The following is a 26,891-nucleotide window of genomic DNA, read 5'->3' on the forward strand; positions in this document are numbered from 1 at the left end:
TATTCTTGCCTGGAAAATCCCATGGACAGAGGAGCCTGGTTGGCTACAGTCCATGGGGTTGCAAAGAGTCGGACACAACTGAAACAACTTAGCACTCACAGAAATGACTTGGGAAAAAAAAAGAATAGTCAAAGAGTTCATACACTGCTACGTGTTTTTTTTTTTTTTTTTTTTTCCCGTAACTGTAAAAACAAAAGATTTAAAATCTAACTGTTCCATTATTTTCCTAATAATTTAGGATGGTAATAATTTCATCTACAGAATTCAGATTCTAAGTTCCCATGCAGTGTCAACTTCAATGTTTTAGATTTATAAGTTTTCTGACCATCCACGGATCCTCTGTCTTCTCAGTAAGGGCTCTCTATTAATACTACCCTTTCTGTTTCAGTGAACTGGGGGAAGAGGAAAATCCAGAAACACCCCTTTGCTATTAGTCCTGATTCAGTGTGCACAATATGGGCTCTGTGTCTACTTCATACTTGCTGAGCAACAGAGGGTTAAAATCTTTTATAATATCACCACTCAAATTGCTGTTTACCATGTAAAGTACAGAGTACAGAGTGAGGAGAAAGGCCACAAAGGTCATTATGCTTTGGTGGCAAAAGAGCTATCATTATTTTCATTCTATGCAGTGTCAAGAAGCCATTTATTAAAAGACAAAATTGGAAATTCTCCACTTTGCTCTTTTTGAAGACTGTTCTATTCTATTTCCACAACCTGAGGAAAAGAAAGAAGGCTTTACAAATAGAGCACTGCAATTGTCAGGGTCTTCTGGTGTCCACAGGCTGCCCTCATACAATGACACTATGCTCATTGTTGAGACAACTGAATTTCATTTTTTCCTTATATTAAATTGAAATACTTTAAGTCTTGTTGCTGAAGCTGGTTTCATGAGACTGTCTTACCATTTGGTCAGTCACTGAGGGAAACTAATCACATGAAGTTTTCAGCCTTGAGGAATCTCTCCGCTCTCTGAAGACACATTCTCTTTCATTTGTATGGCATTTATCCCTTTATGCTGTGTATTATAGTTGTTTGTGGCTTATCTTCCCTATTCGATAATAAAAACTCTGTGAGATCTCAGCAAGGCCCATGTCTACTCATCCTAATCCCCTTATCCAGAACTTTACATTGTATATTGTAAATTCTTGATAAATATTTGCTGAATGAATGAATGTGTGGACTGTTTCTATTTTGTACTAACTACAGCTATACAATGATCATACCCAGATGTGTGGGACTTCCAAGCAAATAGAAAGGACTTTCTTCCCTTTTCTTAACTCACAATAAAAGACTTTGCAGTTCTGTTATCCAAAAGTACTTGGATGCATAAAAGAAGAGGAGAAAGATTTTGGCATTTTCCTCACTAACAAAGTCTAAAATATAAGTAATCCTCAGTAACTAGATTTCTGGGCCCCTGTGGATGAGTGGAGAGGTTTAGCTGAAGTTAGTATTGACTGTGAGTACAGGGTAGCCTAGAGTCTTAATACAGGCCTCTTATCATCCTCTAAGCCAAGTGGTGAAAGCTCCAGACTGGTTGGGATCTCATCCATAATTAAGTGGGTTTTAGGTCAGTGTGTTTTTGCATCTTTGTAGGAAGGCTTGAATGTGGCCAGAAAAGGATGACAAACACTAAAGGGCTAGAAAAGTTACTCCGGAACAAGTGGAGAGAAGAATTTTTTTTTTTTTAATCTTTGATATAATAACAGGATAAATCATGCAAAATAAGAAAGTGGCCATGAAAAAAAGTGGAAGGCTAATATTGAAAAACTTCTCTGAGTAGAAAACCAAGGGAATATATTCAATATTCAGGAAGCTAAGGAGAGAATTTTTCATCTAGAAAGAAGTCGTCCTAGATTCCAGAACGCATGAATCTTGATTCCTTAGAAATAAAGGTTGGAGGGAGAAAACATAAAAGACAAAGAGATGGATCAAGCAAAAATGGCTAAAGTTGAGGAGTAGAATTGTGGACCCCATGGGATTGGGGTAAAGGAATATGCCTAAGCCCTCTATTAGAAAATCAGATAAGAATTATTGAAATTTGATTAATCAGTTAAACAAGGATACCAGTCATTGTACCAGTTTCTTTTGCTAGGTGATCTGATTTAATCCTCCACTAACTATTCAGGTAGACATTTTTTATCTCCATTTTCCAGATTCTATAGATTCTATAGCGGCTCATATACAGTCATATTCAAGATCACACAGATAGGAAGAAATTGAGAGAGAATTCCAGCTCAGGGGTAATTCAGATGGTTCCTGACACATGGAAGCCCATGCTCTTTCCACTACACTTAATGAACAGAGTTTGCATGGGCCTGGTTTAAATGACTATATCTATATTTACTGCTATATATTCTATTTGTTGTGCTTCCCGATGGCTCAGGAGGTAAAGAATCTTCCTGCCAGTGCAGGAGATACAGGAAACACGAGTTCAATCCCTGAGTTAAGATCTCCTGGAGAAGGAAATGGCTACCCTCTCCAGTATTCTTGCCTGGAGAATCCCACAGACAGATAAGAGTGGTGGGCTATGGTCCATGGGGTCATAAAGAGTCAGACACGACTGAAGCGACTGAGCACACACATATACATTCTATTTGTTACCCCGAGGTTTCAATATTAATAACACTGGAATGTATTTAATTTCACAATAAATAAAAGTGAATGAAATCCTTCAGAGGAGAGAAATCAAAAGAGAAATTAGACTATTTGAAGGCATATGTCCCATTTCATGAGGTTGTGACAACAGGAGAAGTACATACTTGGACTCCTGCCACTTCCCCTCATCCCCTTTAGCCCTCAATCCTCTAATTTAAGGAATAGTTTAACTTAGTTACCTCTTACAGGTGAGCCTCACCTCATACCCTGGCCCAATCTTGATTCTAAATGGGGTTGCGGGGCCAGTGTGAAGCCAGATAAAAGAACTTAGTGGTCATTAACCACATTGCTCAGTGAGACCATGACCACTGAAAGAACCACTGGAGACTTTGTTCCTTCTCTCACGTAGGCCTGCATAGAACTTGTGCTCCTTCTTCTACTTTAGCCCCTCTAATGTTGTCCTGGCTTCTCTCTCCCTTGACATCCTTGCCTCCAGCTTCAAATCCTTCAAAGGACTGGATTTGTGGACTTTGAACTCTAATAACTCCAATGACTCACTGGTACCCAGTGCCATATCTTACAGATGCTGACCACTACCAGCACTTTCTGTGATTCTATTATTAACAATGAAATCTGTGAACTTTACAAAGCATTGTTACATTTGTTTATTTCTCCCAGTCCTCACAGTCTTGTGTGCTTTGGTACAAGCATTTTCTTACCCTCATTTTAGGGATAAGAAGCCTGAAGAATTTTTACTTGCCCTGGGTCACAAGAATATAAAGTAGCAGAGCTCCTTTTTCTGATTTTCTGACCAGTGCTCTTCAGTCTCTGCCCTGTTGCATTCTGACTATCCTTTCTGTCCACTGGCTGATACACTTGTTTCAGATCTATCTTTGACCTCAAGTTCTCAAAAATTTGCTTTTTTATTTTGCATCTGTGGGTCCACTTCTTTAACTCATTTTCCTCTCTAGCCCAGAGATTCTCAAATTTCCTGGGATGCCTGTTAAAATGTGGCTTCTGAGGCCCCAAACTCAGGGGATGTGATTTAGTATGTGTAAAGGGAGGATGGAGGAATCACCATTTTAATGATTAGTCTAAGTGATTGTGATGGAAGGGAGTCAGAGACCACCCTTTGAGAAATGCTGTTTTAATTATTCTGAAATAAGGCTACAGGCAGACAATCCTCAAAGTGAAAACTGCTGGGGATTCTTGAGTTTGAGTGTTGTGTTGCCTTGAGTTACAGAGCTCTTACACAATGTGACGTGAATAATGTGGAACATTCAATCAACACAGTTGTTCACTGAAATAAAATGTCAACATTTCAAGTCATTTTTTCAAAAGCCTTCTAAAGAATCACTCCCTCTATACATGGTCCTATTTAAAAGGAATTACAGCTGCTCCAACTTTTGTAACTAACACTTCCAAATCTGTCTATAAAATATTTAAAATGAACAAAGTGCAGCTACAGCTATATCTGCAGTAATGTAGAACAGATCCATTGCCTTCAAAATTATGTCTGATTAATTAAAACTAACAGAAAACTTTACTGAATAAGAATGCAATTTTTAAGCAAATAAGCAATGGAACAAATCACAAATGGAAAAATCAATAGATTTGGACTACACAAAAATGGAAAAACTTAAAGCTCAAAAGCCATTACTAAATAAGAAAACTTAAAACACAAGCCACAAACTGGGAAAAATATTTGCAACAAACATTAAAAAGGGATGATCGATTTGAAATACTAAATAGCTCACAAAAATCAAAAAGGAAAATGTGAAAAACACAAGAAAAGAGATGAAAACACATGAGACAAGTTCAAGAACTTAATGGCTAGATTTTTTTTACAGATGTTCAATATTTTAATTTTTTTTTTTTTTGTCAATCAAATTAGGAACTTTTAAATGATTATTTGGGAGACAGTTTAGTGTAAAGGACAGGCACACTTAAACTGTTGGTGGCTGGGTAAATTGATACAAACTTTCTTTAAGATATTTTTAAAGTTCTTATCATGTATGTTTTTTGAAAAAAAAAAATTACATACTTAGACCAGCTAAGTTCCTTTGTAGGATTCTAGCCTAATGAGATGATCAGAAATTCAAACAAAGATTACAGAATTATTTTTAAGATGGAAAAATTGGAATCAAACTGAATGTCCAACAATAAAGTATGTGATTTTTAATAAACAACCCATGGTATATTTATCTGACAGAATGTTAAATAACTATTTAGACGGGTGTTTTCAAATACTTAACAGCACTTGAAAATGTTTCAAATATAAGGATACTTTGAAGAGCCAAGACATAGCATTGTATGTATAATATAATCTGAATTAAAAAAAAATATTTTATATGCACTTTAAAAATATGTAAGTAACTGCATCAAAATGCTAACAATCGTTATATCTGAGTATTGAGATTTTTACTCTCTTCTTAGTACTTTGTGCTAGCAATTCTCTACAATGACCATATGTTACTTTTTAAATCAGAAAATGCAACAAATGGTATTTCAAAAGTCCTTCTGAAAGCATAACATAAAGAAGGAAAAGTTGTCAACTTAATTTATAGTTTGCAAGTGACAGAGAACATTCACCACTTGTTTCTGTAGCAGGCACTGAAATCCATTTATGGAATGCCAGTGACCTTATATTCTCAAGACAACTGCTTATCTGTCTCCCTAATTGAAAGAGAGGAATATGGACTCAAGGCAACAGTCTCTGGGAACAGATGTCTGAAGGAAGATAAAACGATTAGCAGGATAAAGCAAAATAAAATTTTTACTAACATTCCTTGTTTAACTATATTCTAATTTAGAACTCTTAGACCAAAACATTTCTTGTATAATCCACTACCCAAATTGACCAACGTAACATCATAAATACTTGTAAGATTTTTTTTAACAGAAAAGACTTTCCTTCAAGATATTTAAGTTGTAATTATAAGAGAAATGTCATATTCCATCCTTAACAGTTGGATGGCTGGGTAGGGGTTAATTTTGGTAATTAAAAGACCGAAAAGGAAGATGACACAGGCTGGGTACTTGACCCAACCCAACAAAGATCAACTTTTCAGGATAAAATACCAAAGAATCTTAGGCATCCATATGAATTTTGTATGTATCACGCTTGATAGACTGATGGGCCAGTGATAATTTTGGTATACTACTTGCTAGCTGAATACCCACCTAGAGGCAAAAATTCTTCATATGAAAATCAGCATGGAAAATGGTCTTATTGTTTGCTGGGCAAATGAAAACAAAGCAGGGGTCACTTCAGGTAACCTGGAAGGGAGTTAGAGCCAAACTTTTTATCCCAGCCCCATAAGAAGTCACTACTTGAACATTCCCAACTCATAGTGGGGAATTAGATTTGGTGAGTTTAATTCTCCATGTTTAAAAGAAGAGGTTCAAAACTGAGAGATTTTGGAACTTCTATGTGGTCCAATGCTTAAGACTTCACCTTCCAATGTAGGAGGTGCAGGTTTGATCCCTGGTAGGGGAGCTAAGTCATTTATGCCTCATGGCCAAAAAATTGAAGCATAAAACAGAAACTATTGTAACAAATTCAATTAAAGACTTTAAAAATGGTCTACATTAAAAAAAATCTTTAATTAAAAAAAACTGAGAGATTTCAGAGGTTGATGCAGTATATCTAATTTATCACAGCTCTGCCCATGGCTAGACATGCCAATTAACACAATGTGTAGTCATTGTATACAGTGTAATTTGAAAGATATTTTAAAGATTATGCATCCAAATCTCCCTTTCCCTATCTCCTCAAAACAGGTTGTCTTGAGGCTGGATATACTAGCATTCACCAAGGCATTTACTGCTTGGGAAGGATGGCAAGGAGTTACCTAATAACACATTAGCAGAGATGAGTTTATCTAACGCAAACCTATCCTTTAGTACTTAGGGAAAGAAAGCAGAGACTGAGAGCACACAAGGAAAGGCAGATATTGTAGGGATCCTATGAAGTGGGGGAAGAGTTACTCAATAACAGAAAAGAATGCATGAAAGAACCCTAAAGACAATTTTGCCTACATGAACTCAACTGACATCTGTTGAACCAGGTACTGTGTCAGCACAGCAAATACAAAGGAAGTGGCCTTCCCTTAGATTTCATGGGGAACTGGGGAATATGCAAATTTGAAAGTTTAGTTGATTCTCACAATCTAGTAAAAGCTCTGGCAGACAATTCAGCCTCTTCTTCATCTTTTATCACACATTTATTTGCTCTATTATGTACCTGGGACTTAGAAACTAGGGACAGGTGCCAATAAGGTGGTATCACTGCCCTCAAGGAGCTTCCTATACCTAGTTTGGAAACATAGACAATCAACAATGACAGCACCATGCTCTGGGAGCCAAGTATGAGATGCTATGAGAGTGCAGAGATAGAACTATTAGCTCTGCCTTATGGAAGCTGGAGAAGTCCCCTCCAAAGATATATCATTTGATGGGGGACTTGAAGGATTGTTAGGGATTTGCTAGTTTAAAAAAGAACACAAGGGACTTCCCTGGCAGTCCAGTGGTTATGACTCTGTGCTTCCATTGCAGGGGGTGTGGGTTCCATCCCTGGTTGGAGAACTAAGATCCCTCATGTCCAGAGATGTGACCAAAAAAAGGGTTATCTCAGAGAGGGATAGAGGGTACTATTTACTGATACTTTATATATATTTGATCCTTCATTTTCATTCAATAACAACTAACTGAGCACATGCTATATAATATATACCTGGCAGTATGCTCAGGGTCCAATTCTCTGAATATTCTTATGAGGATACAAGGCATATGAAGACTAAATAACTTTCCCAAAACTACACAGAGAGCAAGACACAGATTCAAACCAAGTTCTGACTGTCCTTAAATACACGTTTTCTCTCCCACTGCCAAAACCAGATTAGATACGTACAGGCATATTTGGGAAATGATGAAATAGCCAATTTGGTTCAAATATGAGGGAATGTGTGGGTAGGGGGAGAAGTGGCAGCAGACAATCTGTGGAATGTTTCACTAATTTGCATGTTAAAGTTTATATATCTGATCATTTGCATTAAATTTTAGAAAAGAGGAAATAATTCCTTTTTGTGCCTTTTCAAGAAAATTCTGGAACAGGTACAATAATAACTTCTTAAAGGTTTTAGAAACTTATGACCCCACAGTTGAGGAGGAAAATAAATGAAGAAAGAATTAAAATTGATTCTCAATGCACCCATTTTTTACTTGCAATTAAAACACCATGAATATTTATCACCCAGCTTTCCAGACAATATCCCTGAACCCAACCACAAAGGGAGCAGTTGTTTAAAGCAAATATGACGATATCAAATAAAGATGACAACTTTCATGTTGCATCATAGCTATATTGCATTTATGTAATTTCATGTTTTAATTTTCCAAAAACCATTGTCAAATTCTGCATATATCTTGAAAATTCATTTCTTAGAAAATTAAATTTCATTAAATCATCTACAACTATATTTAACAGTGTTACAGAAGAAAGTGTTTGCAATAATATTTAAGTTGTTGAGTGGTGCAAATCACCAGTTTCATGGGCTATCTATTAAGCCTTCAAGGCAATAATTGAAATAACCAATTTTAGTTACCATGGAAAAGAATTGTCTCTTTTACTGAGAATTAAGATGTTGGTTTTAAGTTTGTAGATATTAATAAGATGTTCCAAACCTTCAGAGGATTTTCTTTCCTCCACACAGGTGGTGCTAGTGGTAAAGAATCCATCTGCCAATGTAGGAGACTCGAGAGAAGTGGGTTTAATCCCTGGGTCAGGAAGATTCCCTGGAGGAGAAAATGGCAACCCACTCCAGTATTCTTGCCTGGGAAATTCCATGGACAAAGGAGACTGGCAGGCTACAGTCCATGGGGTCCCAAGGAGTTGGACACAACTTAACAGATATACAAAAAATGGGTTGATACAAATACTAATGGAAGTATTGATTCATTTTTGAAAAATGTATATTTAATTCAAAATGGAAAGTAAGATGGAGGAAAGACCTTAATGTTCTAAATCATTTACAGTAAAATTAATGATGCATATTACTATTTTAAATATTCTAAGATAAATTTTAAAGAAGATAGATTCCTGGATAACTGGCTGTAGTCTGGCATATCCATTCATTTTGGGCATCTTGGGGACTCCAACACATAATCATATGTCATTGAGTGGTAGGAGAGGCTGGTATTCATACCTGGATATAAAGGAAGTACTGCCAACACTTTGCAGTCTATTACCTATGCCTGTCTTCTTGCTGGGTGTTCGACTCTGTTAAAAGTTGAAACTTACACTGCTCTAGAATGACTATGTCATGCACTTGATTAAGCAGTACCTGCTTCAATCAAAGTAACAAAGAAATTGGAAGTGATAAATAAGCCTAGAATCTGCTTCTCAGATTTGGTGAAGGGAAAGGGCTTACTCTCCTTTAACGAAAGAGAAGGACTTTTGTATACTCAAAAATAAGGAAAGGGAGAAATGAGAATAAGAAGGCAAACTAGATGAAGACTTTCCACTGTGGGGCAGAATGACCTGTAAAGTGACCTCTTTGCAGACACTGAATTCACTCTTGTTGTAAATAATTTACTCCAGCTTCCCCAGGAATAATGTAGTGACTTTCATGCCTTTTAGAATCAAAGTAATTAATTAATGAAGGTAAAAGTGTTAGGCGCTGAACTGTGTCCAACTCTGCGACCCCATGGACTGTAGCCCCCCAGGCTCCTCTGTCCATGGGATTCTCCAGGCAAGAATACTGGAGTGGGCAGACATTCCCTTCTCCAGGGGATCTTCACTTACCCAGGGATTAAACCTGGGTCTCCTGCATTGCAGGCAGATTCTTTACCATCTGGGCCACCAGGGAGAGAGCAGACTTAAAAGAGGAGTCCAAATGAGAGATCTTCGCTTTATAGGACCCGTGCAGGTCATTGTCTCAAAAAACAGCAAATCACCTCTACACTGAGCTGCTTTCGGGTTTTCCTTGCCTTCCCTTGCTTCCTTGTCAAGCCCTCATCTTGGATTTGATCCTTAAAACTTGGATTTTGCATTTCTTTTGATTGACAAGGGTTCCTGATCTAGGTCAGTCCCAGTCCTACTTTTGCTCTGTAAGTGAAAGGCTTTGGAGACCCACTTACACCCAACCTGCCATCTGACTTTAGCCAGTACAGTATTGTTGTTGTTGTCTTCTCTTCACCAGGAAACTGACAGTTGGAAGGGACTCTACCCTGCTAAATAGCTTGAGTTAAGGCAAGGTCACTGGAATGCATCAATCTGTAGCATATATGCAAAATCACACTTAAAACTGAATTACATAGAAAGACTATAATCCTCAAAATGTCACTTGGTAAGGTAACTTTAAAAGGACTTTGAACAAACCAAAATATTATGGCAAGTTGTTTTGCACCTGTGAGCCTCTGTTTTAGTGAGTGAAGGGGATGGTCTATAATGTGCCTTCCAACACAAAAATTCTATGATTTTCATTATCCAGCTATTTTAGTTTGTAAATTTGATGCTTCAGGAGACCCTCTATTAAACAAAATTAAAGAAAATGTCAGCCATATGCTGAGTTTTGTTATTAACACATTTATTTTAGAATATATTTCATTTGTTTAAAACTACCTCCCTCCAACACATAATGATTTATATAACCCAGAATTAAGAGTTCATTAGGTAAGACAAGTTGGGCTATAATAGTGCATTTTCTGGAAAATTTGATAAATTAGGCCTCTGTCTATATCCTGCCTAGAGGGTAAACTGAAAATTTGTTATTTTGTATTTGTACTAACAACTGGTTTGACTAAGCTTTTCACTGAAATTATCCTATATTTTAATATCCCTTAGAATATAGCCTGAAAACATTATTTGCTTATAGTCTTCATAGTCCTGAAATATCTATGTTACTAATCCTGGACATCACCTAAAATATTATTAAAGAGGAAGACAGAGTTACACTCTTTCTGTTTCCATTGGCATATATTTCTATTTCATGGGTCCACTGACTTACTCTTCAAAGTTGACAGTGTCATTTGGTGGAAAGAAAGCACCATGTGTAACATTATAAAAATAAATACATGCTACTATACACAGCTAACATTAGATTCTTCATAAGTATAATAAACATGGCTTTTTATCAATGAGATTTACCACTAGTGGGCTAATCAATTTTCCATGAAATTGATGATTTTAATCAGTTGTGCTCCCATGCTTTATTTCTTGGGACAAAGTATAGTGAACATTTCCTGTAAGATCCTATGGTTCTATTTACAGGCTGTAAATGTGAATGTATTCACACACTGTAAGATGGAGATCTATCTCTTCCCCACCCCTACACCTCCCAACTTCTGCATTACCAGCCAAATGATATTGGGAAAACATTACTAAATTCCATAAGCCTTAGTTTTCTCATTCTAAAATGGGGATAATAACACTTCCATTCATGGAATAATCATTAGCCTTATATGAGATAATACATATAAAGCTCCTAGTACAAGTCCTGCCACATAGAAGGAGCTCACTAAGGGATAGTTGTGCATGGGTGCTCAGTTGCCCAGTCAAGTCTGACTCTCTGCTAGTTGTCATTTTTTTCCCCTTGATGGAATTCTGCCATTGTGATCACATTCAAATTTGAAAGGCGACAAAGAAATGAGAGTAGAATACAACTATCCATCAACTGCTTGGTATTAAAGATTGTGAAGACCTAAGATTGTAATGTGCAAAGGGTGCTAATTTCTGTCTTAATATGTTTCATATCTTCAGTCATGAACCAATTCTAATGTAAATACATACACCCCTTTAAGAATACAACTCCACCTGGATAGCAAGTCCATATTGGGGTAAGCACAGGAACCCAGACAGTCAGCAAACTAAGTTGTTTCAGTCCCAGCCTTGTTTTTATAAATAAAGTATTACTGGCATATCACCAAGGCCATTTGTTTATGGCCATTCTCTATGGCTGCTTCTGTACTCTAACAGCCAATTTGAGTAGTTACAACAGAGACTATATGGCCTGTATTCCAAAAATACTTACTATCTGGCCCTTTATAGACAATGTTTTTGACTCCTGACCTAGAATATTCCTAGGAGTCTGATCACATTTCACATGATATCCTTTCCTGAAGATTCCCAAATATATATATTTTTAATTTAAAGCTTAGTTTAGTTCTAGATCTACTCCATTACAGCACTAGATGAGATGTATCTTACAACAACAGTGCCAATGTGTAAAAGGGAACCCTCTCTGAATGGACAGGTTTACACTCTACTTACACCTTTGTTAGGCGACCCTATGATACTGACAAATAAACAAACCAGTGGATATACTCTTGGTCCTGAATTATCAAAAAGATGTTTGTTGGTTCAAATGAAGTTTCTGTGACATTTTATAAGGAAACTCTTGGCTATTTAGACCAAATGTACAATTATCTTTCTGATGGCAATTAGTTACGAAAACATTTGCATGATTTAATCCCTAAATCAAATATAGTCACAGGATTACTTTAACCTTTCTAAAAGTATCAGAGGAGAAATACATCATTTTTTCTTTTTTGTTATCCAGGTTCTGTTTCTGGCTTATTTGATTTGTTAAAATGTTTCTGCAATGTTTAAATCTCTTTTGTAGTAAATTAAAGCACTTTGTCCTTTGTCCTTCTTGCAATGACAGTGACAGACAAGGGATCATTCTAAATAAGATGTAGATGACTTATCTTTCAAGGTCCTTTTGATTTCTGAGTTTAGTTTGTCTCTTGCAATATAGATCTTTCCTATACTTGTATACATGATATATCCTCAGTAGTGTGGTTTTCATGTGCTTCAGCAGCCTAATTGTGTCACTCTTTTTTTAATACCAGTTTTATTGAGCTATAACTCACAATACCATACAATTCACCTGCTTAAATGGTACAATTCAATGGGTTTTAGTGTACAGAATTGTGCAACCATCAATTTATTTTAGAACACTTTCAAAGCTGCAAAAGGGAACCCCATTAACAGTAACTCCCCATTTTCCTTCAAATCCACTGATCCCCACCCCAGCCCCCAGCAACAGCAAATCTACTCTTGGTCTCTATGGATTTTCCCTTTTTGTACATTTCAGATAAATAGAATTATATAACATGTGGTTTTTTGTAACTAGCTTCTTTCATTTAGCATCATATTAATATTTTCAAGGTTCACCTATGCTGTAACTTTGTCAATCTCTTTTTAAAGTCACATTTTGCATGTTTAGTAAACATAGACTCAAATATTTATAGCATTTAACCAATAACCTATGTGGTGAAAGCTCTTTTTTCTGTCCCTTGATCCACCCATCTGCCAGCAAATAGTTATAGCATTTAAAAATACTATTATATTCTCTCTGTCATACACTAACACAGATACACACACTCTAATGCACACAGAAACTTTTAAATTCACCAAAATCTGGCAAACCTATTGGAGAATCAAACAAACAGGAATAATAGGCTAAGGGCTTCCCTAATGGTCCAATAATTAAGATTCCACACTTCCACTGCAGGTGGTGAGGGTTCTAGCAAAGATCTTGTATGCCCTGTGGCACTGCAAAAAAAAAAAAAAAAAAGCAAGATGTGACTGCCTCTTTAGGAGCCTGATTAGTGGCATGGAAAATTATGGATAATCCCTGTGAATTGGGGGATTTACAATTTATTCCAAGGAGTCTCTAGTATACCTTTGCCAGGCCCTTCTCATAGGAAACCTCCAATATTTGAAATACACTCTGGTGAAGGTTTAGGTTGGATATTTCATTCAAAAGAATGCTTTTATAACCCAGACATATGAAATGGTGAAATCAAGATATATACGTGAGCCAGTGCACTCACCTCTCTTGCCCTATAATTTCAGGCATGTTCATTTTTCCTCTAAAATCAAAATGTGATATATTCCAATTAGTTATGTAAACCTCATGGAGGGGGGAGTGGAGATTAATATGACTATGTCTAAAGTACCTGAGAACTGCTGTAACTAAAACCAAGACCTTCTGTAATTTGCAGTTTAATCATTATACCACAAGATTTGGAAGTCCGTTCAATCTCTAAGTTTAGCAAATACTTTCTCTCTTAAATAGTTTAAATAGGTGAGATCTCAAGCAATCATCTTTTCGTTGAGGTTATCACTGGGCCTTTAGGATAGGCAAATTTGAAGCTCTTGTGTTGCCTATGAGGAAGCAGGAGCCCAATCCCAGAAATGACCCAGAAGCCATCCCTTTTGTTTCTCTCCAGGAATGGAATGCCTGTCCTTTCCATTTAACCTTACCAAGTCTTATGTATCTTTTAAAGACTAACTCAAGTCCTATTGTATAAAAGATGCCTTCTCTGATTACTTTAGCCCAATCATTTTCATTCTTTTCAGAATTCCTACAGCATCCTTTATATATTCTATCTTGAATTATTTTCTGATTATTTTACATGTTGCTTTTGCTACTCAGTCATTATTAGGCTATTAATTCCATCTGTGTTGAGACCATACTTTTTCTATGTGGCTTGTAACATTGGGTGGGCAAAAAGTTCGTTTGGTTTTAAGTAAAAATTAAAGACATTTTTCATCTTCTCCAAGAACTTTATTGAACAATATATTCCCCACACGAATAAACTTTTGGGTAAACCCAATATTTAATACAATGTTGAGAACATGATAGACACTTAAAAGAATGCTGCTAAGTCACTTCAGTCGTGTCTGACTCTGTGCGACCCCATAGACAGCAGGCCACCAGGCACCGCCATCCTTGGGATTCTCCAGGCAAGAACAGTGTAGTGGGTTGCCATTTCCTCCTCCAATGCATGAAAGTGAAAAGTGAAACTGAAGTTGCTCAGTCGTGTCCGACTCTTAGTGACCCCACGGACTGCAGCCTACCAGACTTCACCATCCATGGGATTTTCAAGGCAAGAGTACTGGAGTGGGGTGCCATTGCCTTCTCCGAATTAAAAGAATACTGTGGACTGATTACATTTTTAGCAGACAGTCAAAGTTGGGGGGGGGCATTTTAATTTTGAGGATTTCCAGTGATGATAGTGATCTTCATTGACCTTACATAATAGAAGGTTAATGTTGATCAAATATGTCTTAATCCAGTAAAGACGTCATTAGGTTTTTGTCTTTTTTGTGTATGAGTTAGTTTCTTTTTAAAATTTATTTTTAACCTTTATGGCAGAAAGTGAAGAAGAACTAAAGCGCCTCCTCATGAAAGTGAAGAGGAGAGTGAAAAAGTTGGCTTAAAACTCAACATTTAAAAAACTAAGATCATGACATCTGGTCCCATCACTTCATGGCAAATAGATGGGCAAGCAATAGGAACAGTGACAAACTTTATTTTCTTGGGCTCTCAGGAAGGGTGGCAGTGAGGAGATACCCCTCGTCCAAGGTAAGGAGCAGCAGCTGAACTTTGCTGGAGCAGCTGTGAAGAGATACCCCACGTCCAAGGTAAGAGAAACCCAAGTAAGACGGTAGGTGTTGCAAGAGGGCATCAGAGGGCAGACACACTGAAACCATACTCACAGGAAACTAGTCAATCTAATAACAGTAGGACCACAGCCTTGTCTAACTCAATGAAAATAAGCCATACTTGTGGGGCAACCCAAGACGGGCGGGTCATGGTGGAGAGATCTGACAGAATGTGGTCCACTGGAGAAGGGAATGGAAAACCACTTCAGTATTCTTGCCTTGAAAACCCCATGAACAGTATGAAAAGGCAAAATGATAGGATACTGAGGGAGGAACTCCCCAGGTCAGTAGGTGCCCAATATGCTACTGGAGATCAGTGGAGAAATAACTCCAGAAAGAATGAAGGGATGAAGCCAGCTGTGGATGTGACTGGTGATAGAAGCAAGGTCCGATGCTGTAAAGAGCAATATTGCATAGGAACCTGAAATGTCAGGTCCATGAACCAAGGCAGATTGGAAGTGGTCAAACAAGAGATGGCAAGAGTGAATGTCAACATTCTAGGAATCAGCGAACTCAAATGGACTGGAATGGGTGAATTTAACTCAGATGACCATTATATCTACTACTGCAGGCAGGAATTCCTCAGAAGAAATGGAGTAGCCATCATGGTCAACAAAAGAGTGTGAAATGCAGTACTTGAATGCAATCTCAAAAACGAGAGAATGATCTCTGTTCGTTTCCAAGGTAAACCATTCAATATCACACTAATCCAAGTCTATGCCCCATCCAGTAATGCTGAAGAAGCTGAAGTTGAACGGCTCTATGAAGACCTACAAGACATTTTAGAACTAACACCCAAAAGAGATGTCCTTTTCATTATAGGGGACTGGAATGCAAAAGTAGGAAGTCAAGAAACCTGGAGTAACAGGCAAATTTGGCCTTGGAATACGGAATGAAGCAGGGCAAAGACCAATAGAGTTTTGCCAAGAAAATGCACTGGTCATAGGAAACACCCTCTTCGAACAACACAAGAGAAGACTCTACACATGGACATCACCAGATGGTCAACACTGAAATCAGATTGATTATGTTCTTTGCAGTCAAAGATGGAGAAGCTCTATACAGTCAACAAAAACAATACTGGGAGCTGACTGTGGCTCAGATCATGAACTCCTTACTGCCAACTTCAGACTTACATTGAAGAAAGTAAGGAAAACCACTAGACCATTCAGGTTTGACCTAAATCAAATCCCTTATGATTATACAGTGGAAGAGAGAAATAGATTTAAGGGCCTAGATCTGATAGATAGAGTGCCTGATGAACTATGGAATGAGGTTTGTGACATTGTACAGGAGACAGGGATCGAGACCATCCCCATGGAAAAGAAATGCAAAAAAGCAAAATGGCTGTCTGGGGAGGCCTTACAAATAGCTGTTAAAAGAAGAGAAGCAAAAAGCAAAGGAGAAAAGGAAAGATATAAGCATCTGAATGCAGAGTTCCAAAGAATAGCAAGAAGAGATAAGAAAGCCTTCCTCAGCTATCAATGCAAAGAAATAGAGGAAAACAACAGAATGGGAAAGACTAGAGATCTCTTCAAGAAAATTAGAGATACCAAGGGGACATTTCATGCAAAGATGGGCTCAATAAAGGACAGAAATGGTATGGACCTAACAGAAGCAGAAGATATTAAGAAGAGGTGGCAAGAATACACAGAAGAACTGTACAAAAAAGATCTTCATGACCGAGATAATCACGATGGTGTGATCACTGACCTAGAGCCAGACATCCTGGAATGTGAAGTCAAGTGGGCCTTAGAAAGCATCACTATGAACAAAGCTAGTGGAGGTGATGGAATTCCAGTGGAGCTATTTTAAATCCTGAAGGATGATGCTGTGAAAGTGCTGCACTCACTATGCCAGCAAATTTGGAAAACTCAGCAGTGGCCACAGGACTGGAAAAGGTCAGTTTTCATTCCAATCCCAAAGAAAGGCGATGTCAAAGAATGCTCAAACTACCGCACAACTGCACTCATCTCACACGCTAGTAAAGTAATGCTCAAAATTCTCCAAGCCAGGCTTCAGCAATATGTGAACCGTGAACTTCCAGATGTTCAAGCTGGTTTTAGAAAAGGCAGAGGAACCAGAGATCAAATTGCCAACATCCTCTGGATCATGGAAAAAGCAAGAGCATTCCAGAAAAACATCTATTTCTGCTTTACTGACTATACCAAAGCCTTTGACTGTGTGGATCACAATAAACTGTAGAAAATTCTGAAAGAGATGGGAATACCAGACCACCTGACCTGCCTCTTGAGAAATCTGTATGTAGGTCAGGAAGCCACAGTTAGAACTGGACATGGAACAACAGACTGGTTCCAAACAGGAAAAGGAGTACGTCAAGGCTGTATATTGTCACCCTGCTTATTTAACTTATATGCAGAGTACATCATGAGAAACACTGGACTGGAAGAAGCACAATCTGGAATCAAGATTGCCGGGAGTAATATCAATAACCTCAGATATGCAGATGACACCACCCTTATGGCAGAAAGTGAAGAGGAACTAAAAAGCCTCTTGATGAAAGCGAAAGTGGAGAGTGAAAAAGTTGGCTTAAAGCTCAACATTCAGAAAACGAAGATCATGGCATCCGGTCCCATCACTTCATGGGCAATAGATGGGGAAAGAGTGGAAACAGTGCCAGACTTTATTTTTGGGGGCTCCACATCACTGCAGATGGTGACTGAAGCCATGAAATTAAGACGCTTACTCCTTGGAAGGAAAGTTATGACCAACCTAGATAGCATATTCAAAAGCAGAGACATTATTTTGCCAACAAAGGTCCGTCTAGTCAAGGCTATGGTTTTTCCTGTGGTCATGTATGGATGTGAGAGTTGTACTGTGAAGAAGGCTTAGCGCCGAAGAATTGATGCTTTTGAACTCTGGTGTTGGAGAAGACTCTTGAGAGTCCCTTGGATTGCAGGGAGATCCAACCAGTCCATCCTAAAGGAAATCAGTCCTGAATATTCATTGGAAGGACTGATGTTGAAGCTGAAACTCCAATACTTTGGCCACCTGATGTGAAGAGTTGACTCATTTGAAAAGACCCTGATGCTGGGAAAGATTGAAGGCAGGAGGAGAAGGGGACGACAGAGGATGAGATGGTTGGATGGCATCACTGCCTCAATGGAGATGAGTTTGAGCAAGCTCTGGGAGTTGGTGATGGACAGGGAAACCTGGCGTGCTGCAGACCCTGGGGTCGCAAAGAGTCAGACATGACTGAGCGACTGAACCAAACTGATAGTTGAATCACAATGTTGTGTTAATTACTGCTGTACAGCAAAGTGATTCAGTTATACATATATATATATTCATTTTCATATTCTTTTCCATTATGGTTTATCGTAAGACATTGAATATGGTTCCCTGTGCTATATCTGTGCTATATATTAGGACCTTGCTGTTTATTCTGATTTTTTTTTGTCTTTCTTTTTTTAAAAACAAGTGGAAATCTGAAAATACTCTTGGACATGCCATAATTATTTATGAAAACCTGCTTGTAAGATGATTGGCACGTTTTAGGAGACATTCAGATTCTTAGTAACCTTTGAGGTTTGAAAAATATTTGAAAGTACCTATTTAAGGAATTAACACATATGCTTATGTATGTGTATATTTTGAGTTGGAAAAATGAAAACACCCCTCACTTAGTAAACAATGAAGACAACTGCTCAAATTTTTATATTCTAGATCAAGAATTTTCCAGCTCTACCAAGATTTTCTCCATGTCTAATATTTTAACGGTAAAAAATCTTTTAAAATTCCACTTAATTTTTTTAAAATTCCAGTTTCACTGTAATGTGAAATGTCCACTCTGTGGACATTAAACTGTTATTTTTAATAAGATGTGACATGTTGAATAAAAAGAATAACTGATGATCCATCCAAGAACCTAAAGTATCATAACACTTCTAGGTAGGAAGTTAGGTATGAGCAATGAGGGATGGCTTAGCAGAAAAGGATGTAAGCCAATCTCTAAACCCCATCCCAGACATATCTAGGAATCCTCACAGATATGGTACAAAAATAACCACAGAGAGTTTTCCAACTCCTGCACATGCTACCCTAGGCACACAGTAGATACAAACTAACTTCTTAATGTATCAGTACAATAGGGCTGATACATTGATGACATGTGCAATACAGCCGTTTTTATGTAACTTGCACTTGTCAATCAACCTTGAGCCTAGCCATTTGCATTCCCTTTCCCTATTGGTGGTGGGTACCAAGCCCTATTTTGCACAAGGCAGATCCAAGAGGAAGAGATGGGGAGTATAAAAAGAGAAGCCAAGAGGGATCATGGCTACTCCTTTGGGGCAGCCCACTCCCATGTCTTGGAGGTGTAATATCTGCTGTCTGTTTAATAAAAGATCTATCTGCTTGAGCTGTAACTGAGCTGTAACCAGCCTGTTGTTTTGAATCCTTATTATGACAAGACAGGAGCTGAGAAATCCTGCCTGCTTGAGCTGTAATTAGTCCGTTATTCCAAATCTGTTATGACGAGACAAGAATTGAGGGAGATAAATAAACCAACCTGACAACATGGTAAACAATTATCATATAAATCATAAGATGAAAGAAAAATAGATTGGTTCCTGGAAATGAAATGATACATTAAGAAGTAATTAGTTAAAAAATAGATTGGTACACAATCATACATTTAGACACTGAGAAAACAGTCAGATGAATTCAAAAAAATTATTTAGTATTGAATTGAACACGAATCCTTAGTTCTTACTTACACAATGGTTGTATAGTAAAGCCACATTTTAGTAGACCATAAAAAGGAGGTTTATATATATAAAAGAAGTGGATAAAAAGGAAAAAATATAATTTGCCCTAGGAAAATTTCTGGAAAAAACTCAGACTATGTGCACACAATAAGTTGTTTACTGAGCAGAGTGTTCATCAGAGCTATAGGAAAAAGAGCAAAGAAAGGATGTTCTCGTGGAAACGAGGTAAGAAAGGTAGATTGGATAAAGATAAAACCTATGGGGAAACTTGGATCCTCCTATGATATCAAAGGAATACAGGAAGAAGAAATGATTTTTAAAATTTTGTGATGTTGATTTTAAGTTATTACAAAGACATGTGGGGCTGACAATTGGAGATGGAAGCAAAGGGAAAATATTTAAGCTATTAATTCAAAAGATCTGTGAGAGATTTAGGTATAGAGCCTTTTGTTTTTGTTTTTACAAGAATAGAAACATAAAATATCCATTAGTTCAAAACCACCTACTGAACTCCTATGTGCTCGGTGCTATGCATGGTGCTGTTAAGGTGAGTTAGAACTCAGAATATTATCAAAAAGATAAGAAACAACAAGTGTTGGAGAGGGTGTGGAAAGAAGGGCACACCCGTGCACTGTTGGTGGGAATGTAAATTGGTACAGCCACTATGGAAAATAATATAGAGATGCCTCAAAACACTAAGAATAGAACTATCATTCAATCCAGCAATTCCACTTCTGGGTATTTATCCAAAGAAAACAAAAACACTAATTTGAAAGATACATGCATTCATATGTTTATTGCAGCATTATTTCCAATAGCCACAATATGGGAAGGAACCCAGTGAAAGTCAAAGTTGTTCAGTCATGTCCAACTCTTTATGACCCCATGGACTGTAGCCTGCCAGGCTCCTCTGTCCATGGAATTCTGCAGGCCAGAGTACTGGAGAGGGAAACCATTCCCTTCTCCAGCGGAATCTTCTCAAACCAGGGATCAAACCCATGTCTCCTACATCTCCTGCACTGCAAGCAGATTCTTTATTGCTGAGCCACCAGGGAAGCCCACAATGGAATATTACTCATCCATGAAAAAGAATGAAATCTTACCATTTGTGGCAACATCGATCAACCTGGAGGATATTATGCTAAGTGAAATAAGACAGGCAAAAACAAATACCATATGATTTCACTTATATGTGAAATCTAAAATAACAGAACAAATAAACAAAACATAAATAGGCTTAGAAATACAGAGAACAAACTAGGAGTTGCCAGAATGGAGGGGCATGGGGGAATGAGTGAAACAGGTGAAGAGGAATAAGAAGTACAAGCTTCCAGCTATAAAATAAATTTCATGGGGATATTATGTACATGTATGGAATATAGTCAATATCGTAAAAACTTTTGATGATAACTGGACTTGTGATCATCTCGTAATGTATAAAAGTATCAAATCAACATGTTGTACCCCTGAAACTAATATAATTTGTTTGTTAATTATAACTCAATTTTTAAAATATGAATAAGATTCAAAAACCTGCCTTTGAGCTTCTGAAAGAGACCCTGAAGATCATCTGTGCAAGATTCTTTTATATGGATAGAAAAAACTATGAACTTTGGGTTACTTTGTGAATGATTCTATATGTCTTAAACTGACAGTTTGAAAGATCAGAATGAAATGCAGTTTTATTAGAGCTTTGAGTCCAAGGCCCCTTTCCTAGAGCAAAACACTAACCTCTGAAAAGAACTTTTAGATTTTGGGAAACACAAAAGTAGCTTAGTTACATCAAAATAGCTATTTTAGGAATTTTCATTAAAATGGAGTTCTACTTGGATTTTATTGTTGAGCTTGTTAAACAGGAATCTCAACCACCATCCAAATAGGGCATGTTTTATCTGTTGGAAACTATGGAGGCAGTGAGATGTAGTGCTACTGTCTGGGCACCCCATGGCTTTGAAATTATGACCACCGAACTTCTAGTAAAGTGACATTTCTTGACCACAAACTCTTGTTGAATTCTGACATCCTTAGTGTTAGTAAGTAAATTAAAGCTTATGTAAAGCTCCTATGTAAGTTTTTTAACAAAACAAAACAAAACAGGAAAGCCTAAATAGCATATCCTTAGGATTCTTAATATTTTGACTTATTCTAAACTCTAACACTTGAAAAATATACTAAAATAGAATACTAAGGTAATTGAGACAAATATACCTATTCTTGAAAATTTAGCTTGAAGAGTCCCTTCATACAGACATTCTAAGTCTGTAAATTTAAGTTTTAAAGCTGCTGCTGCTGCTAAGTCACTTTAGTAGTGTCCGACTCTGTGTGACCTCATAGATGGCGGCCCACCAGGCTCCCCCATCCCTGGGATTCTCCAGGCAAGAACACTGAAGTGGGTTGCCATTTCCTTCTCCAAAGCAGGAAGGTGAAAAGTGAAAGTGAAGTCGCTCAGCCATGTCGGACTCTTAGTGACCCCATGGACTGCAGCCTACCAGGCTCCTCCATCCATGGGATTTTCCAGGCAAGAGTACTGGAGTGGGTCACCATTGCCTTCTCCCAATTTTAAAGCAGGTGGACTGTAAAGCTAGGGAACTCTACTCAGTGCTCTGTGGTGACCTAAATGGGAAGGAAACCCAAAAAAGAGGGGATATACATATATGTATAGCTGATTTGCTTGGCTATACAGTAGAAACTAACACAACATTGTAAAGCAACCAAACTCCAAAAAAATTAAATGAGACTGGAAGCTCTTCAGGAGTGATTTACAGACAACATAAAATGTAGAAAACTAAAGTACTGTATCAGTGTATCTAGAAATTTTGTGTAAAGAATTCCAGAAACCATACCAAACCTTGGGCTATTACTGAAAATTAGAAATCTCATTTTGGAGCCTTTTGTAAATGTGTGTAGCGATAGAGTGCACAGTTCACACAATGTGAACATATTGAAATTGGTACTTTTATGCTGACCCTAGCCTGACCCAGTACAAAATCCCTCACACCAGAAATTTAATATTTCTGAAAGCTTGATGATTGCCCTCTCATTTATTTTTCACCTTTCTGTGCCTTTCATATGTTCTTCCAGCTGGTTAATTATTAATTAATATTTAACAAGGCTTTTTCACAATGCCAATTCCTTCTCTGCTAGTATAGCCTTTAGGCAGTATATGAACTCTCCTTCTATGCCCATTTAAGAAGCCAGGACACTCACTATAGGTTAATTTCTCTAAAGAAATCCAGAACAGCAGATGAAGGGAGGTTTCCTCGACAAGACCATTCAATGTTTCAGGCCACTCTGAATTTAGTAGATTTTCCTAGTGCATATAAAATGAAATGGATTTGAACCAACTTAAAATTCTTAAAAAAATTTCCAAGCACACATTGCCTGAACAAAATGGTTGCGACTGAAACGGGAAAGGGCTTAGCCTTTCGCTTCTTGTGCCACAAGCCAGTCTCTTGATTCCAAAGACTGGAATGCAGATAAGCAGGGAAAACCTCAGCGCACGGTAATGAAAGAGGTCAGCTATGACACAGAGGCCAAGAAGAAGAAAAGATACTCTAGGAAGCAGGAGTATGTCTCCAAGTTTTCTCTGGTGAAAGGAGATTGATGAGAATTGACATCTGTTTACAGTCAACCAACTGGAACCACGTAACTTTCACGTCCCTCCCCACCTCCACCCCTCACTCCTTTCCACATGGACAAACAGACCACACAGGTGATTTTGGCCAACAATGTACTTGGCATGAAACCCAAAACATGAGAGCCTCTTCCTGTCCATGTATCTGCTCCAGAGAACTAGTTAAAAAGGGAAGATTGCTGAGGTTTTCCCTCTGCGTTGCTCCGCACCTGAGCTGATTGGAGCCGAAGAGACTACTGATGTATACTAGTAACGTCCCTTCCCACGTCCAGATTCTTTTTATGATTCTAGGTTGAAACTGTACTCTCCAGACTTAAATAGGGTCTTGGTAACGTTCAAACTCTCACTCCCACATTCTCATCTTTTCATGTATTGTACACGGTTTTTGAGAACGTGGTACCCCAGCCAGGCCTTGAGGACTTCTAGTCTCTTCGGAGCTAGGGAAGGGGAGAAAGGGAGCAGAGGACCAATCTCCGCTCCCAGCCGTAGTTACAGTCCCCATCCCTCCAAGGCGCCCATCCCTGTGCCTTTTGTCCCAACACCCCACCCAGATGATGTGACAGGCTCGTGGCCCAATCCCCTTCCTGGTTCCCAGGCCGACTGCTAGCACCACCCGAGCCAATGGCGGCGGCCGAGGGGCGGAGGGCCTGGCAGAAGGGGCGGGAGCGCTGGCTTTAGAACCACAGCCGCAAAGATTCCGAGCGGCAGAAGTTGTCTGAGTGCGTCGGGCGGAGACAGCTGGGCCAGATCCGGTACTCTGCGACTTTCTGTAAGTGCTCTGCAGGTACAGGAGGGCACGAGGGGAGCAGGGTCCCTGAGCGTGGGCAGGAGCGGGTCCAGAAGAGAGCATCTCCAGGAACCTCGGCGGGAACATGCCTGGCACGGGGGGCGGGGGCCTGAGAGGGAGGCTGGAGAGATTTCTGTCCCAGCCTTGGGCGCCAAAGCGACCGTTCGCAGCAGGGATGGGTGGGAATGACCTAGTGTTCCCCATGACTGCTACCCGCCGCAGACACGTTTTCTGACGTTCACTGGGGGAGATGGTGTTTTCTCAATAGTTGCTCTTAACTTGTTGCCAACCTTGGGCTTGAGTCCTTGACGCCAACCCTTGCCCTTCTTCCCTTTACCGGCGGCGGCCCCGAAGTAGAAACCCAGCGCCTAAACTTCCCTCGATCGTCCTTCTCCAGCTACTGCCACCCTCCTTCCCCCGCCTCCGCCGGCTCCGGACTCAGGAAATCCCGGAGCTCGCCGCCTGCTACGCCTCCAGCACCGGCTCGCCCGCCGCCGGTGACCTCGCAGGCTCACCTCGGCCCCCGGCTCCGCGGGGTGCGGTGGCCCAGGGAGAGAACGAGGCTCTGGTCGCCTGCCTTCCGCCTGCTTCCCTGGCCAGTAGCGATCGCTTAGCAATCGCACCGCGTCTCCCTATGAGTAAGCACTTTTTTCCTTTCAGTAGCAGGACATCCCCATGCCATTAGGATAGTACCTTTCCGTTCTTCACTCTCCCGATTCCTCGCCGCCCCGTCTGCTCTTTTCTCAGCTCCTCTGGCTCCGCACCCTCGAGCGCACACGGTCCCGGCGGCTCGGGAGACAGAGTCGAAAGGGACGGTGGGAGAGGGGCAACAGCCCCCTTCTCCCACACAGCTGCACTTGCCAGTGTTTACTTTTCCGCACCCGCAGTACTTAGCGCCCTAATGAGCGGCGGGGCTGGGGGCCGGGGAACGCCGACCACCCGCGCCCTGGCTTCTCGCCAGTCCCAAAGTTGCCGCCGCCGCCGCCGCTGCTGCTACTGGCTTTAATGTGCTGGCGGCTCCAACCGCCGGGCTTCTGGGCAGAAGATCCCAGCCTGGGAGGTGGAGTGAACTTAAGGCTTTAAGATACTTCCCGTACGCGACGCTTCTTGCTCCACACCTTATCTGCACGACATCCCGGTTGGTACTCAAGGTTGAGTTTAGAATTAATTCTCCGTTTAGGATCAGATAGACAGGATGCTGGGGGTACTCGACTTGTTACTGGGGATGAGGGTGGGGACTGGGAAGACAGCTTGGCAGGCCGCACAGTAGGTACCTATGTGAAATGAAAAACTACTGAGAGATAAGCAGATAGTCCGCTTTATAAGATGTCACAGTGTATTTGGGCGCCTAAACTGGATCCTGAAGATGCAATTTAGAGCGAATTCCAACATACTGGCGGACACATGCCAATTGGCATCACGTGCCCCAAGTCTCTGATGCCCCTGGGGTCATGATCACATGACTTCTTTTGACTTTAAAACTGGAATGTAATGGCTGAAGTCCATTTTCCCAAAAATACGCGACCAAAAAGGGGAGAGGGTGTGAACTAGCCTCTACTCAAGGGAATTCTACTTGGATGTGGATGAGGGGAACAGAAAGGGAATTTGGTGCTCAGATTTTATCCAGAATAAAAACAGAAGCTGTTTTTAAAATAAGGGCTTGAAATATGTTTGTGCTGGGATATATGTCTCCCCTGTGGCTCTTCAATCTAGTTACAGCTTTTCTGAATTTTAAAAATATCTTACTAATTATTTCCTGGGAAAATTGTCCTTTTATTCACCCCCTGTTTCATTCTGAAATGATTGATTTGAAGCCATATCCCATAAGATAGTGTTTTCCCATAAGATAGTGTTTTTAAAAAATTAGGCTTTGTCCATGTACCTAGGTCTGGCCTATATTCCAGTTGAACTGTTCTCTATATTAGGCATCTGCTTGAAAGTGGTGGATAATCTCTTGGCTAAAATTAACCATCAGTTACTGTGGTTTGAAATTGGATCAGAAATAAGGCACAAAAACAGTGGACACTAAATTTGAGAAATGGAGCTGACTGGGTTTGTGCCTCTCAATACTTTAGCAGAATAATGAGATGCCACAGAAACAAGTTCTGTAAGGACCAATACCCACCCAAGTGACCCAAGTTAAGACTACTGTTGGAAAACCATTACGGTTTTTGTGATTTAGATTATGTATTGCAGAGTACAGAAATGGGCAGCAGAATCTCTGAGGTCAAGAGTTTAAATGCTTTACTTATTTACAAAAATGGATCCAGTTGACACATATTCAGTCTTGAAAACAACTAGGGCAGCTAAAAATGAAACTGGAAACAGTTAAGAGATTTTGACTTTGTATGCTTTAGCCAAAAACCCTTTGTCTACGTACTGCAGCAACCTCTGAATGACTTGAGCACTCCATTTTCATGCTGTGCATGGGTTTCTGAGCCTAAAAACTAGTACAACTTTAAAGCACATAGCTCTGACCGCTAGGCTTAACCTGGCAGCGCAGATTAGCTGGAAGTGGACTCAAGCTGCACCTGAGTTCATTGGGAGTTAAGGACACACTGCTAGATAGACCCCCCCTAGTGGAAGTGAGGTGATAATATGATTTTAGATTGAACTAATAAATATTTAACCTTAAAAAAAGAAACAGTACAACTATCCAACTAGGTTAAAGTGGTAGGGAGTTAA

The 26,891-nt window shown here is 39.3% G+C and overlaps 1 protein-coding gene and 1 long non-coding RNA gene across 4 annotated transcripts in view; one reads left to right on the plus strand and one right to left on the minus strand.

Annotated features, from left to right (window-relative positions):
- The window catches only part of LOC133243082 (uncharacterized), a 112,313-nt gene extending 86,498 nt beyond the window's left edge, over positions 1-25,815 (minus strand). The window contains exon 1 of the long non-coding RNA XR_009734967.1: positions 24,900-25,815. This is a non-coding gene — a long non-coding RNA (uncharacterized LOC133243082). The remainder of the gene's footprint in view (positions 1-24,899) is intronic.
- The window catches only part of PLS3 (plastin 3), a 96,682-nt gene continuing 93,870 nt past the window's right edge, over positions 24,080-26,891 (plus strand). The window contains exon 1 of one of the 3 annotated variants that reach the window (XM_061409539.1): positions 24,080-24,188. The gene's annotated coding sequence lies outside the window, so the exon portion shown is untranslated. The remainder of the gene's footprint in view (positions 24,189-26,891) is intronic. The other 2 variants (XM_061409538.1, XM_061409540.1) reach the window with 2 other exon arrangements.

This window comes from Bos javanicus, chromosome X (genome assembly GCF_032452875.1).
Source record: "Bos javanicus breed banteng chromosome X, ARS-OSU_banteng_1.0, whole genome shotgun sequence".
Lineage (NCBI taxonomy): Eukaryota > Metazoa > Chordata > Mammalia > Artiodactyla > Bovidae > Bos > Bos javanicus.